Below are 16,721 nucleotides of genomic sequence, written 5' to 3' on the forward strand. Positions count from 1 at the left end.
GGCTGAGATAATAGTATAAGTACAACTAAGGATAAAATTTGTACAACGTAACTATATCTTTCTAACCTTACTTGAGGAAAATAACACTGTTTCAGTACTAGACTTGAGATAAATTACAAATTTATTGTAGTTCAAAGATTCATAATACAAAACTTGTACTTATAAAAAACACACACACTCTTCCTAGGAAAAGAATTAGCACTAAAAGATCTTACTAATAACAAAATCAAAGGATGCCACCTGCTTTAGACAACCTTTTTGTGATCATTACTAAAAGTCCTAATACAATGCATTAAAAAATGAAGGTGGCACCTGTTTAAAGCAGCCAACTGTCTCTAAGAAACTAGATGTCATCAAATCTACTTATTCTTGGATTTCCAAAATTTGGGAACAATATGCACCTGTGAACAGAGAGGAATTTAAATATATTTTATGATATTAATTGGGAATACAGACCAAACAGCTAAAGGCAGACAATTCACTTAGGGAAATTATGTTTAAAGTAACTGAGAGCAAATAAAGGGTACTTAGACAAATGCTCAACATAAAAACAAAATAACAGACATTTAATAATTTAAAATTTTACTTGTTTGATATTATCATTTTGTAATATATTCTTGTTATGTATCAAAAACAAAGTAACATTCCTATTAGACTATTCAAGGGAAATAACTCTTCCCACATAGCAGACACTATACCCATCCTTTTATACACTCTTTGATTAAAAGCAAAATTATTACTTTGTCTACTGAATTGTTTAGTTGGAAGTTACAGGAATGCATACACAGAATTAAAGAATGTTGAAAAACATTACCTCAAAACAGCATGTCATTTAAGCAATGTACACAATCTATCTTTAAGTTCATTTGCCTTCTACTCTATATAATGGCGAAAATAACTTCCAAAATATATTTGTTCAAGGTAAAAGGGGGAAATGATTAAAATATATTAAGTTTATCAATGATTTTTTTAAGTTCCTGAGTATTTGAATACTGAAAGAATAATATAGTATTATTCTTTTAGACATTAGGCATGACTATTTCCATGCCTCCAAGTAATAGCAACACTGTGAAATGATGTAAATTTTTCAGACTTAATAATTCCGTACATATATATATATAAATGTACTATCCTCACACTGCTTACTATAGTTCATAGGTAAAACAAACCAAAAGACTGATAGGCATTATAACCCACATTGAATCACAGATATTAGCTACTCAAAAAAATTACTATTTAACAGCTTTGGTTTTAAAGTATGATCGTTTTCACAGATTCCTGTTAGTCTTAAAATTGAAAACAAAGAATATCCATGCATGAGACAGTCCCTCTAGGAAAAAACAAAAATACTACAGAAAAAAAAATGAGCTGAACATTAGGTATTTATACTTGTTTAAATTTATATATTATTTGAGAGAATTCTGGCATATTATTTAACCAATCCATGTGAATAATTAATTATCTTATGAGTCCAAACTATCTCTAACCATGATTTTTATATTGCGTATATGCTTTTAAAATTAGTAAGAAATACAATTCAATTTAAGTTGTGCTATCAAATCAACTTAAAAACAAATGCCTAAATTTTAGAAAAATGAGTAAAAAGCCTCAACAATGTTCTTGTACAGCAAATAAAGCCACAACATTATAGTATATATATATGTATACATATACATATACAAATATATATGTATATATGCACCACCAGACTGCAACCTTATTATGCAAATGACATAAGACCTAAAACTATTCCAAGAGAGCAAAACCCCTATTAACTTCAGAGTTTATATGACTCAGGAGCTTCACCATCCAAAAGTATTCAGGCATTTGACAAACATCTGAATAGAAAAAAAAATACAAGTTAGTATTAAATATTTGCATTGAAGGCAGGTTGGGGAGGGAATAAATAATTATAAAGAAGTCTGAGTCAACTGAGAAAGGCTTCTTTCAGAACAAAATATCATCTTCATTTATAATGGCAATCACAAGGAAATGAATCCAAAGAAGTAAAGTTTTTTTTCAAAGCTCCAGCTCTTATTTTACAAAATACTAGCCTTAATAGCATTATAATTACCCAACCTGTTCATTGACAGTCTCAAGAATAATTAATACTGTCACATTATTCACAGGCTGCTATGTCAGTTAAATCAATATGCTTACAGTTAGAAAGAAGACTATTTAAATAAGTTTTTTTAATCTAGAAACTTCAGTATATGCAACCGTATTTGTTTTAGCACACATTCATTACCAAAACACTTTACTGATAATCTATTAATTAAAAGTTAGGCTGAAAACTGAACACAATTATGGGATTTGTAAAACCAGATTAGCTCCAATCAAGGGTACTATACATGAGGACTGGTTAAGTTTTCAAATCCACAGAGAAAAATATTTTCTTGAAAGAAAGACTTTCAAAAGAAGTTCCCTTTTCTGAGCAGGCTTAAGTCACTGTCCAAAGAAAACCAAAAAGTAAATAAAAAGAATATGTTAAGTACAGGCATGCCTAGATCTGAACAAGCACAAAGAAAGTGAAATATACACACGTTTCAAGTTGAGAAGCTTCATACATTCTTTATGAACAACTTGACTTCAATTTCAACTCTCAAAGGGAAAGGAACAGAAATGAAAGAAACAAGAAGGAAAGAAACTCTTAAAGTACCACAACTGTCAGATTACACTGTGAACTGAGTTCTCAACAAAGCTTCCTTGTGTCCTTTCCCTGTTCATCATACAAGAAGTCTCATAACCACAATGAAAATTGTGTTAACACTCTGCTGTGGGGAGGGAGGGAGTTTCATCAAAGTGAAACGGAACCTCACGACTCCCCCCGCCCCCCGACATTCTCCTCATGAAGGATAAAGCACTGTCAATAACTACTAACACAAGTATCACAGATGCCCCGCATCCGGTTTAAATCACAAGCACATAAACACAAACACACACCCCTCAGAAAGCTTGGGGGGGGGTGAGTCGGGGGAGGCATGGAGGGAGGGAGAAGACGGGGAGAGACAGAGACTGACTTTTTCAAAAGAAAAAATTCTTTCCCAGTGCAACAGAGGGCACTGAGAGCCCCCCCCCCCACTTTTTTTCAATGTGTGCCCAAGGGATGGGGAGAGGATAAAAAAGGGGGGAGTTTAGAGTGCCGAATGGATATTAAGACTGGTGCACAAAGAAAGACAGTTTTAAAAGAAAAAAAGGAAGAAAGCAAAGAAAATCGTGAAGCTTATGATAGTCAAGGAAGAACAGCCCATTTAGCACCAGTCAAAGGGGGGGGGGAGGGAGAAAGGGAGAGGGGACAAGAGAAGAAAGGAATAGACGTTGGGAAAAGTTCACCGATGTACAAGGAATTTAAAAAAAAAAACCCAACCACAATACCCCAAACAAGGCCCCACAAGTGAACAACCACCACCACAACAAAACATCACCTCTGGGGTACACACGCGCGCGCACACACACACATACACACACACCGTGCACACTGTGATCTCTAGGAAAGCAACAGCAAACAAGCAGCTAATTGGGGGAAAAGAGAAGAAATAAAAGAATACCCTTCTCTCTTCACCTGACCCTCTTCCTCAGACCAGACCTAAAAGGGGGAGATGGGGACGGGCCGGGGGAGGGGGGGGGACAGCCAGCATCCGCAACGGAAAGCTGGGGCTCCCTCTCCCGCTCGGATCGCATCCTCTCCCCCCCCTCCCCAGCACCACCACCAGCTCCCGCCGCATCCCCGAAGTGCGGCCGCCCAGGCCGGGCCGGGCCGGCGGGCGGCGAGCGGCGGGCGAGCGGCGGGCGCGCGGCGCCCACACCCCCGACCCCGCCGCGGCGCGCAGGGTCCATTGTAAACAAGCCCGGGGGGGACCCAAGCCCCTCGGCGGCGGCAGCCAGTGTCAGGAGTGAGACCCCGCACAGCCACGCTCCGCTCACGCGCGCGCACACACACGGTATCTGCACACACACGCACGGACACACGTACACGCGTTCACACGCTCCCACACACATGTAGAGACCGAAGAATATTCACCTTGGCTGTGGATTATTGTGGTGTTGTTGGTGGGTGATGGAGATGGTGGTGGTGGTGGGGAGGAGGAGGAGGAGGAGGTGGAGGAGGAGGAGGAGGAGGAGGAGGAGGAAGAGGAGGAGGAGGAGGAGAGGAGTAGTTGTTGTTGATGGGTAACAGTCGCCAGGACTACGGTGACTATGGCGCTTGATTCACAAGGCAACGGTTGCTATAACTCACAAAAGAGAGAGAGGGAGAGAGAGGGAGCGAGAGGGAGAGGGAGACACTCACACTGGGAGGGGTGAGGGGAGGGGAGAGAGGGGAGGAGGCGGGCCCGGACAGCCGCCGGAAGGGGCGGGCTCAGCTCCAGTGACTGACAGACCCTTAACTCGGGGGACCAGAGGGGGCGCTGCTGAGAGGAACGGGATTCCGGGGTCGGGCTGCAAAGAGGTTCGGCCGGAGAGTTTGAGGTCACCCTGGGACCTCTGAGGGGGAGAGGGTTACTAGGAACACCGGATAACTCGAGGAGAGTTTAAGGGTAGTTTCTGTGAAAGCCGAGAGCTGCCATTGGCGGCAGTCAGCTGTGTGCAGAGAAGCTACCAGAGTGAAGCTCCGGGGGCCTGTGGGGGAGGGGGGAACGACAGACTCCACTTTGAAGGACAGTCTCCACCCCCTCGGCACATACGCCACTTCCGGGGTGGGCCTAGTGGAGGTCCCGGATGTGCGGCTGTTCTTTTTCTTTTTTTTTCTTTTTTTTTCTCCTCTTCATAACCGAGCCACTCGCCGGCGGTGACCGCTTTCTTGGACTCCTTTGCCTAAACACCTGCCCTTCCCCACTCCCTATGAATTTACCCCTCGCACACACTCCTGGAGCCCGAGCTGCCCCCTTTCCCTCCGGCTCTCCGTTTGTGTACTCGCTGGCTCCGGCCTCCCGAGGCGACGGCTCTGGGGAGCCGAGCGCGGGCGGCGGCGGCGCGCGTGAGCGAACCGTCTCAGCCGCCATCTTGGGGAGAAGGGCGAGTTGGGGTGGGGGTGGGGGGAGCTGGGGAAGAAGGTTCGCGTGCGGGCTGCGGGCCGGGTGCCCTGGGATCCTCCAGGGAAGAGACCACCCGCCGCGTGCTCGCAGCCCAGAGTCCGAGGTCTCCACAGTGGGGGGCCGAGCGCGGAGGACGCGCGGGCAGCCCCACTTCTTCCCCAAGGATCAAAAAGAAAAAACAGAGTTGGGGGACCCCGCGCGCCCGGCCCGCAGAGGCCTGCGGACCACCCCCTGTGAGTTTCTAGTTGATTTTCAGCCCTCGGAGGGAAGTTCTGTTCTCCCCCTCCCCTTCCCCTCTACCTCCCAGCCCCTGAAATTTGACCAAGCTGGGATCACGCTTCCACCTTGCATCCCACCTTTGACCTCACCATCACCCGGTGACTGGACCACCTCCAGGTAGCCGAGGCCCCTGGCTGTTTAGAGTCAGGAGTAACTTCTGTCCGTGATGAGGTGGTGTGTGTATGTGTGTGTGTGTGTTTAGCACACAGCCTGGTATCTGGAACACCCCCTGGATAACTCAAGGGTTCCACATCCACCCCCACTTCCCGGCCCCAGCAAGACCCCACATCCCACGTTTTGCAGCTTAAGCAGCTCATCCAAGACAATAACATTGGAATTAGAGCCTTAAGCAAGTGCTTCTCTTGAAGCTTAGTTTTATTTTTTTATTTTTTTGGCACCAACAAATAAAGGATTTGGGCTGACTTTAAAGTCACCACTGGTAAAATAGTACTGAGCTCTTTTTTTTCTGTGCCCTCAAACCCTTGTATTAAGTGTTACCATGCATCATTACTTCATTTTCCTTACTAGTGCTATTTTTTACGTAATAATCTCAGAAAAAATGAATACAAAGTCCCAATTTTTTTAAATGTGGATTTAATGTAACTCTCCATGAAATACTAGGCAAAGACATTTTAAGACCAACTACTGAAACAGTGGATTTAAGAGTAATAAGATCTCATGGATATTCTTAAAATAATGTTATGATAGTGAGCTGTGGTAGGCACGGTGCTGAAATTCAAAGGTGTTATACCCGCGAGGGTAGTGAAAAAATGGCACTGTTGGATGACCAACAGCAGTTAAACTCCAGATTTACAATATTCACCTTACTAGGTTCACAGATAAAGCCCTCTATTCCTACAATGGTGGTTAAGTCTGCTAGCTCATACTAACATGGCTCTGAATAGCTTTGCTTTTTTAGTTCTATTGTTCTGTTATAGTTTGCCTGTCTCCTCACTGTCAGCTGTTGCTTCTTAACTGCTGTCAGTGAACATAGTTCTATTATCCTCCCCACCCTTTTAATATACTGCTTTTAATCTGCAGGCAAGAAGACCACATAATGAAGCTTGTGCAAAAACTGTCTCAAGGGTATATAAATAGGTACTTTGAGGGGACTGTCCCTTAGAAAAAGTGTGACCTTTGTACTGGAACATTGTTTTTTAAGCTGCTTAGAGAGCCTTTTTTTCTTCTTCTGTTTCATTGTTTGGTTTTTTCCCGAGTCACAGATACATGAAGTTCTTTAAGTAAATTAGAATTTAGAATACTTTTCCGGTTTTAGTATAATTAGTGGTGTATCTAATAAACATAGTAAGGATAATATGAAAGTTCAGTGTTATGCCAGATTAAAAAAAAAAGCTCTGTATTCAAAGTATAGAATAACAGTTGTGGTTATATATCTGTGCATTATGTTGTACTACAGTCGATTCGTTTTTTGGTCAAAATCTCTGATAGTCAAGGCACTTTTTTGTGTGTGCCAGTCTTGAGCATGAACTCAGAGCCTGGGCACTAACCTGAGCCTTCTTCACTTAAGGCTAGCACTCTACCCCTTGAGCCACAACTCCACTTGCAGCTTTGGTGCTGGCTAATTGGAGGTGAATCTCGAGGCCTTTCTTATTGGGGCTGGATGGCTTCAAACTGCAGTCCTCAGATCTCAGGATTGCAGGCAGCCCCCAGCGCCTAGCTAGCCATTTCAGTGTCCTTAAACATGATAGTGATGATAGATCCTGTTTCTGAGGTAATACGTAGTATGTAGGAGTACTCAGTAAACTGGTGCTATAATATATTCAGAATGTCAAGTAAACTTTGTAGGCAAAGCCTAAGACTCAAAGGCTTTTGGAGGTATAAGAAAAACAAAATTTATAATTCAAGGATTTAAAGATCTTAAGGATCTCAAAGTTCTAATTTCCATGTATTTTAAGGAATAAGAATTTTTCCAAAATACCAAATTTGTTTATGTAACAATTTTGTAAAATTTGGAAAAACTTTTGATGGAGTCAGTGCTTACTATAAATAAAGTTAATTTTTAGAATATGCTATTTAAGACATTTGTGAACCCTAAGTATATTTTATAAGAAAATTAGCTTGAATTGTATTAGAAATTAAATCTTACAACTTAACTAGCAATTAATGTCAATAATGCATTCTAGAATTTTTACTCAATCATTACTAATTGTCAAAAAAATTATTTGATCCAAATTATTTGACTGTTAATTGCTTTAAGTTATCTCTCCCTCTTTTTTCTGTACTTATGTGCCAAGTTCTTGTTGGACTATTATTCCTATTTTAAGTATACTGATATTATCTAATACCTTTTCAAAATTATTTTTGAGTACTCTTAACTGTCCTCGCATATGACTAATTTTTTTCATCCTATTTTCAACAATACTAAAAGTATGAAGAAATAGATCACTGATCAGAGTACTTACATTTTTTCATGCCTTTTGTAATTGTTTCAAAACGATGGGAATTTATATGATGTAATATTTCCCCATAACATTTATTTAATATACTAATACATTGTTTTCTTATTATTGAGGAACAAAAAATACACATTTTACAATGGGGTATGCAAAACACTCTTGAAATTTTATCTAGCATTCTCTCTCTTTCTCTTTCTCTCCCTCTGTCTTCTCTCCCTCTCCCCTTCTTGATCCTAGTGCTTGCACTGAGGGCCTGGTACTGTGAGCTTTTGTGCTCAAGGCTAGTACTCTGCCACTTTAGCCCCAGTTCTCTTCTAGCTTTTTGGTGGTTAATTGGAGATAAAAGTTTCACGAACTTTCCTGTCCAGGATGGTTTTAAACCTATGTTATCATAGCTTAGCTCATTACAGATATGAGCCACAGCACTCAGCTAGTACTTCCTTTGAGCAAAGACATTAGAACCATCCTAACTTCAAGATCCCAACAATTTCAAATGACATTGAGAAATATATGTAAGTACTGTAGAGCTTGGTAGGTAATGTAGCCCTAAAGGAAAAGACAAAATCAAATTTAATATAATTTATCTTTCAGGATTTTTCTCTTCTTTCCATAGAAGGAGGATTAGCTAACTAGTAAACATGATCCACTAAGATAAAATTATTGTGAACTTCGATGTTTTACAAAGATCAGAAAAATAAATATCTCATTTTCTAAGATGATTTCTTAAGTGTATTTGAACCCCATACTCTTATTTGGCACTTACAAACTTTATTTTACTATGAAATTACACATGAAAAAGTAAGTTAAAGACAGTTTGAATTTGCTTAATAGGAATACCCTATTTGTAATTTCAAATGTGTGACACAGTAATTATAGACTTCTTGTTAAATGTGATATCATTCTTCACCCCCAAAGAAATAAACCTTAATGAACACTAATTTGTGTTGAATTCTGGTGAAAGGAGACATTTTGATGTAAATGGCAAAAAGATATACAAAACAATCACAAATTATTCCCATAGAATTAAATATATATATTTGAAGCTGAATTTTTAATTCAATTCTTCCTGAAATCAGATTAAAGATAAAATTGCATGAGATACCCATATCATTTTCTTTTAAGTCATCACTGATTCAGTGACCTCAAAATAAAATTCAAAGCACTATGTTTCCACAAAAGCCAGACACTATCACAGTTTCTAAGGAAGCAGCTTCAGAGGTGGCAGAACTGAATGATGCATAAATAAGTGAATCTTAGATGGAGTTTAATCTAAGTGGGAGTTCTCACTGTGGAGAGCAAACTAAACAAGCATCCAATATAAGTAGGAGTGATCTTAAAGTAATGTTTTTAAGTCTTGTAATCAAAACATTACAACTTGTTAACATCTCTTGAAAAGGCCACACCTCTTTTTGGCAATCATCTCTGGAAAAGAAATTCTCAGAAGAAATTCTTATTGTGGATGTCAAAAGATATAATACTGATTTGTCAGAAACTGGTAAAGTGGGCTGGAAAATCCAAATCTTTGGAAAAGGAAGTTGACAGAAACCTTAACTATCCAATAACAATCCTGATATGATGTCAACTCTAATTAAACAATATAAAGGTAAGGAAGTACAATGTGATGAGAAAAAGTAATCAACTGAGATGGTTACTGAGACGTTCAGTTGCTTGTTTTGTTTGTTTGTTTGTTTGTTTACAAATATTGCAGTATCATAAGTTGCTTTGCTTGTTTCATTTTATTTTGTGTTAGGGTTTTTGTTTGTGAATAATTACCCAACCAAACTATGAGAGAAGACATTTAGTAATTCCAGAGGCAAGAAATGGTTAAGGCTTAAGTTAAGACTATAACTAGGAATAGGGAAAAGCCATAAATGAATGTTAGTCTAGAAGATATATAGATACACAGTACTTGAACATTGATGAGTATGAAAAATAGCCATCTAAAAAAGAAAAATAGCCATCAGATATTTATTGGAAAATCGACTGTATATACTAGTTGTTATGGGTACATGGGGGTGAAGAAAAAGGAAGAGCAGAAGATCCAATGGAACACTGAAGAACTTCTGTCCCAACTTATCTTCTGTTTCTTTCACATGCCTTAAAGAACACTGATCTTCATGGACCACATCATTACTCTCTGGCTGTCAGTTTTGGTTTCTATCTTTGAATAGCACTAGCAGTAAGAAAAACTTAAGGTATTTAGAGAGAGAGAGAGAAAGAAAGAGATAAGCTTAAGGTATCAAGACAGAAAAATGAAGTTAAGGGAGACAGCCAAGAGTGGAACTGGATGGATGGATGAAGTATTCATTCCTCTGTCTTTCATAGTATGTAGTTGCTCAGGTATAGTTGCTTCAACATAGCTATTTCCCTTGACTAAACAGTTGAAGGCCCTATCCATCTTCAAAGGTGCTAATAGCTTCACTGCTTTGTAGGTTATTACTCGGTTTTGGACCCCTGTTCCCAATCTTGATAAATATGCCCCTTGTACTTAAACTGTCATAGCCCTATTTCTAACGTGTCATCTTTTTCCTTTTGGTGTTTTCATGACATCAAACAAGCTAACAGACTAAATTACTTCTCTGGAGTCTCCATAACAATGTACTATAGACCGGCTAACTTAAAAAATTTTCTCAAGTTAGTGAAGACTAGAATTGAGAAGTCTAAGTATCACAGAGTTGGATTCTTCTGAAGTCTGTTTCCTTGGCTTCTGAATGTCCATCTTATATCTGTGATTTTATGTAATCTTTCCTCTGTGTGTCCTGATATCATATTCTTATAAGTCACACTGTATTAGGATCACATCTTATTTTAACTGAATTTTTAAAAGATCCTGTCTGCTACTATAGTCACATTTCAAGGTATATTAAGTTAATAGTTCAACTTACAAATTAGAGAAAAGGCACACAATTCAGTCTCGCAATTTGACAAAAGCATAAAACAAATTTTAAAATATTTCATGAACGTAGTTGTAAATATAAGAACAGGACAGTATTGTACTTATCTGGAAAATTTAAAAGAGAAGGCAATTTTTAAATGTGCAGAGTTTTAGAAATATGCAAATTTTAGTGACATGTCCAAGTGAAAAGATACAGAAACCAAAAAGAAACTCAAGTCTGGTGGCTGTTCTAGGAAATAGTAAGGATAACAAGTAACAGTTATGGATCATTCTGATAGAGTATTGATTTTCTGCTCTCCTTGCATAAGAACAGAATATTTTCCCATTTGACTAGCCCTAAGGATTCCCTTTTCCTTTAAAGTTAGATGGAGTTTTATCACTCAAGATCTGGTCAGTGGTATGTATGTATTTTGCCCTACGTGATATAATACGTATGTGGGGGGGGGAGCTTGAACCCCAACTAAAGATCTTTAATTCCTGAGTCTGTCATCTTGAGCACTCTGTTCAATTGCCTCGCTCCAGTCTCTAATCCTACATCCATCATCCCTCATCTGGAAAGCAAGGAGATATTTGAACCCTATATCATTACTGAAATTTGAAATCGTGTTACAGTATGTTAAGAATGGGAAAATAAGCTGAATGAAAACATTGTGAAGATCTACATATTTGTAATCTTGGTTTCCATTGCTTGATTTATCAAAAAATTTAACAAAGATTTTTTTAATTGGAAAAACTGACCGTTTGTCTCAAAATTAACTGGAGAGGATTTAACTCACAAGAGCCTCTTGTAAACTCCATAAATCTAAATTCATTTTCTTTCTAGTTATCTGGCTGTGATCAGCCCCATAGGGCAAGATGTTTTAGATCTGTGCCACAAAGGGGCTTCCCCTTGGCCATATTCTGCCAGAGTCCTTCTCAGAACCCCAGCTGGGATAATCTTTGGTGCAATCCAGGGACAGCTCCTGCACTTAATTGTCAGATTTCTCTTGAGAAAGACTCAGCTCTCAGCTAGGAGTCAATCCTTATGGTGACAGTCTCTGTTGCACTTCTGTTACCAGCAGGAGAGCTTTAAGAGTGTTACTGGGCTTTGTTAACTCCTCTCTTAGAGAAACTAGAGAAAAAAAGGATTTTAAGGACAACTTATTTTTTTTTCTTTTTAATGTTTAAGAAAAGGAAAAAACTGGACCAGTGGAAATTATTCTATCCCCTTCCCATCTGGCCACATAAAAGGGTTCAGAAAGGCCAATGGATCTACTCAGAGGATATTAGCACGTTAAGATTCTGTAAAGAAATAAGGCAGTAACTAGAGGACCCATTTATCCACTTCCAGTGCAAAGTTTTGAAGGCAACACAGAAGGCAAAAGACCTGTGATAGCTCACACAATTTACTTTCAAGCCATAAGTATTGGGATTTTTTTTTAAGTGAATCTATCCCTGTATCTACTGTGATGTTTGTTTTTGTTTTTAATCTTAGAATTCTTTTATTTTTTTTTTTTGCCATGATAGACAAGCACTTTACCAGTGAACAACACTCCTACCCATGGAGAAGACATTTTCAAGCCCTACGTACCTTCCTTCTACATGAAAGGAATAATAGAACATGCATGAAGCCTTCAAGTATTTAGGCTGCAAGATAGAGAAGTGTACAGTACAGAGTTCACAGAGAATCACCAACTTTCAGAATGTATTTGGAGCCACAAAGAAACTAGAGCTAACTTGATTAAGTTCTTTACACACTATATGCAAAGCAACTTAAAATCCCCTAAGCAACTTTACCACGATAAGGTTTCATAACTTTTTCGTTTCCCATTGTATCATTCTACTGTGATTTTTAATTTCTACTCCTTGTATCATTTTTCCAGGAAACAAAGACATTTGAAATACACATTTAGTATCAATATTATCATGCTATCTTGAGGTAGGAAGTTCTCATCTCATTTTAAGACAGCTTTATTGAGGTACAAATACAGGGTATTTCAGTCATTTGGCCATTATTATAATCAAGACAATGGATATTTCTATCACCATCTAAAGCTTCCTTGTGGCCTTTCCCCAGGGCAAGATCCTCTTTTATTGCCCACTTCACCCTGCTCCCAGCACCAGGAAAACTTTGATCCATCACTAAATTTTTCTCCTTTACTAAAATGCTACATAATTGGAAACATACGCTTGGTCTGAAAGTACAAATTAAATCACAATGTATTTTGGTCTGGTTTCTTTTATTTGACAAAAGTATTTCTGAAGTTTACCTATATTGTCTGTAGTAACAATTCATTTATTCTTATTACTGAGTGATACTTCATTGTATGGACATACCAAAGTTTTTTGTTATTATAAGGATTTTTATTATGAATAATGCTGTGGTTGGAGAGGGAAATGGGGAAGGGGTGCAGGCGGGGGGAATGAGGGAGGAGGTAACAAGTTGGGTAAGAAATGTACAGATGGACTTCCTTACATATGAAACTGTAATCCCTGTGCACATCACTTTGACAATAAATTAATTAATAAAAATAAATAATGCTGTAAGCACTTATATATAATCCTCTGTAAAAATGTTCTTATAAACAGATATTTTCACTTCACTTTGGTAGATGCCTATGAGTAAAACTAATGAGTAGTAAGGTAAATATGTACTTGATAACTTTACAAGAAGTGCCAAAATGTGTTCCTCAATGCCTTTAATGTTTTGTACTCCCACTAGAATATGACAGCTCTAGCTTCATTTTCTTGCTAACCTTAATTGTGCATCAATTTGTAGTTTTCACTCACAGCTGGTGCTCTACCACATGAACCACACTTCTAGTCTAGCATTTTGTTAGTTAATTTGAGATAAGAGGCTGAGGCCGGCTTTGAATTTCAATTCACAGATCTGAGCCTCTTGCCAATTTTAATTTCGATGAAGCCTAACCTATCAGTCTTGTGTTTCCTAGTTTCTCTTTTTGTTTTATTTAAAAGTCTACATTTTCTAAGTTTTGTATTTTTCCTCTTCTGTGTTCTTAACGAAGTTTTTATTATTATGGCTTTTAAGGTCTGTTAAAATACTCTGAATTAAGGAGAAAATCACTTTACCACATTGGACTTAAGCATTAGCCTATGAAAGGATTACTACATTTAACAGTTAAGGAAGTCTACTTTGATATGGAGCACTCTAAGAAATATGAACAATGTAGCATTCACTATCATCTAGAGTATATTGTTTGGTTATTAGTGAAATCAGGAGCTCGAAATTATATTGTTCTCAGGAATATAATAGTATTTGAGATCCTACATGAATACATAAATACATTTCAATATAAGTTTTTGAAGTTTTGTCATTTTAGCAAATGTTTAAAATTCTATATTCTACTTTTCATTAGTAAAAATGAATATAGGAAGATTGTGCTCAGGCATTAGACAGAATTTGAATTTGTATAAACTTTAAACCTTTAAAATTTCTAATGTGGTAATTTTGATCAAATAATTATTCATCAAAGCAGCTTAGTTCTCCATAAATAGCCTTTTAAAATCTAATTAATGTTATTGTGTTTTACCATGGCAAGTTGTGTTTGCATGGCCCATATTTCTTTCTGTGATATTAAAGCATAACAAATTACCTTTTGAAGTTGCTGAGTTTTTTTTTAAATACTGAGGCTTTTCAAATATTCAGAAAAAAATGTATACTTAGAAAGTATTTTGGACTCTACAAATATACTACTTATAATATTTAAGGTATTATTTAAATATTCTTAGCACATCTCTCTTTTAATCACACTTGTGGCTATATTTCTCTTATGTTTATATCTCTCAATATACATAGTGTTATTAATGTGACATATATGTTAAATCATTATTTGTTAAAATAATAACTTTTAAAGCATCAAAGCATCATATAAATTTGCATTGGTTTATACCTATATTTATCATGAATATGATTTTTCCTAAAGTGTAACTAAAATAAAATAAGTCTATGAGTTTTTTACAATATAGTTTTGTTGTATTATTCTTAAATAATAATGACAGTTAACATTTATTGAGGTTTTCTTTGTCCCTGCTATTGTCCTATGAATTAATTCAATTAATTCAATCCTCAAGACAATTCTATAAAAAAGTATCATTTCTATTTTTTCATATTAAGGAGCTAAGGACTTGGGAATTGAAATCATTATTTTTGGTGATAAGATAGTACTAATAGGGCTGGGAATATGGCTTAGTGGTAGAGTGCTTGCCTTGCATGCAAGAATCCCTGGGTTCAATTCCTCAGCAGCACATAAACAGAATAAGCCAGAAGTGGATCTGTGGCTCAAGTGGTAGAGTGTTAGCCTTGCTCAAAAAGAAGCCAGGGACAGTGCTCAGGCCTTGAGTCCATGCCCCAGGACTGGCCAAAAAAACAAAAAAAAAGAGAGAGAAAAGAAAAAGAAAGAAAAATAAAAAAGATATACTAATAGAGTCATGAAACATACATTGTCAAGGGCCTCCATGTACTGTGATGCCTTTCCATGGTTATGGATGGCTGTATAAGTTGATATAATGCATATCCCCTATTTCAAAAGAAATGAAATCATTTGAACTAATAATCAGATTTTTAAATCCTCTAAAACATGTCTATTAATACAGTAAAAGATAAAGTATATAATAGTTGAATCTTTTAGAATGATTCCATTAGATGGTTAGCCACAGTGGTGCATGCTTATAAACTCAGCACTTGCAAAGCTGAGGCTGACATATCTCAAGTTTGAGACCAGCATAAGCTGTTCGTGCAGACCCTATGTTAACAATAACAAAAACGAATAATAGTTAGTTCTATGATAATAAAGTCCTCTGGGATTCAAGTTTCTTCTAAAAGCTGCTCACTGATTTTCAGAACAAAATAATTATTTATTTCCAACAGAGATATATAATAGTCTGAAAATAAGAATCATTAACCTCTAGAGAAGATTGCTTTCCACATTAGTTAAAAAAAAATCTGAGTACTTAAGAATCCCCGACTCCTCCACTGATAGCTATCTCCACTTAGATGTGCCATAATCAACTCTAACTTAAAATATCTAAAATTTGACCTTATTTTACCCTAAAATTTAATTTCTTTAAATCCTGCTTTTCTTTTCTCAGTGAATGGCACCATCATCATCCCAGCTGCCTGAACTGGAAATCTGGTAGATTTCCTGGCCCTCTCTCTGTTATTTAACTTCCTTAGCCAATCATTCACCAAGTGCAGGACATCCTGTTTGCTTAATGTCTTACATACTGCTTTTCCTTGTCCAGTGCCACTATATTAGAATAGATTCTGACTGTTTGAGATCACCTCAGATATTGCCTCTAATGTTTTATTCCCCTATTTTTAATCTGCTATTTCAGTGATCTTCTGGAAACAGAAATCTGATTGTATCTTTCCTGTATGTCAGTTCTTTCAGCAGTTCTTAGCTTTTAGGAAAACATGGTTTTGATTTGGCACTGGTTTACCTTTCTAGAAAATTGTCCAGTCACTGCATGTCTAGTGGTGCTAGGGCAGAGAAGGTGCCATTTGTCAAAAATATATCAGCATAAAATAACAAGGTAGACATATTTTGGAAATTATGAAATGTTGCAGTAAGTGATATGAAAGATAGTTGGTAAATCTATGTGAAATATGTAAACAATTCAAAATTATTACAGAAGCATAAAGAAAGCTTGAGGAAATTCTTCCACAAATATTCATTGTGACCTCCTACAGCAAAAAACAAAAACAAACAAATGACAAATTGTAATAAAAATGTCTTCAAATTAAGTTTCAAATGTTAGAATGATCTCAAAAGAAGCCACAACAAAGCTTTGTGTTTATAGAAAGAGAAACATGCAGAAAACAGGTGGAATTATCTTCATAATTTATCCCCTGAAATAGCAGAACAAGAAGTTTCTAAAAGTTGAAATTTCTTTTTGCTCAAGAATTAGAATAAATTTCTGACTTAACTTAGAATTATTTTATTTTTAGTAGTGAAAGCTCAGTATCACTGAATATGATCTAAAAATATTTCAGAAAAGTAAACTCTGGTGCATGTCATCTGAGAGAAGTTCCCTTGTAATAGTACCAACACAAGTCAAATAAGTAAAAAGTATAAAGCTGATATTTTCTGACACATT

The 16,721-nt window shown here is 37.2% G+C and overlaps 1 protein-coding gene across 10 annotated transcripts in view; it reads right to left on the bottom strand.

Moving 5' to 3' along the window:
* Rfx3 (regulatory factor X3) overlaps positions 1-4,999 on the bottom strand; it is a 242,910-nt gene extending 237,911 nt beyond the window's left edge. For 8 of the 10 annotated variants that reach the window (XR_007211313.1, XM_048344023.1, XM_048346027.1 and 5 more), the window contains exon 1: positions 4,022-4,999. The gene's annotated coding sequence lies outside the window, so the exon portion shown is untranslated. The remainder of the gene's footprint in view (positions 1-4,021) is intronic. The other 2 variants (XM_048347484.1, XM_048346833.1) reach the window with 1 other exon arrangement.
* Between the last annotated feature and the right edge of the window lie 11,722 nt (positions 5,000-16,721).

This window comes from Perognathus longimembris, chromosome 1, assembly GCF_023159225.1.
Source record: "Perognathus longimembris pacificus isolate PPM17 chromosome 1, ASM2315922v1, whole genome shotgun sequence".
NCBI lineage: Eukaryota > Metazoa > Chordata > Mammalia > Rodentia > Heteromyidae > Perognathus > Perognathus longimembris.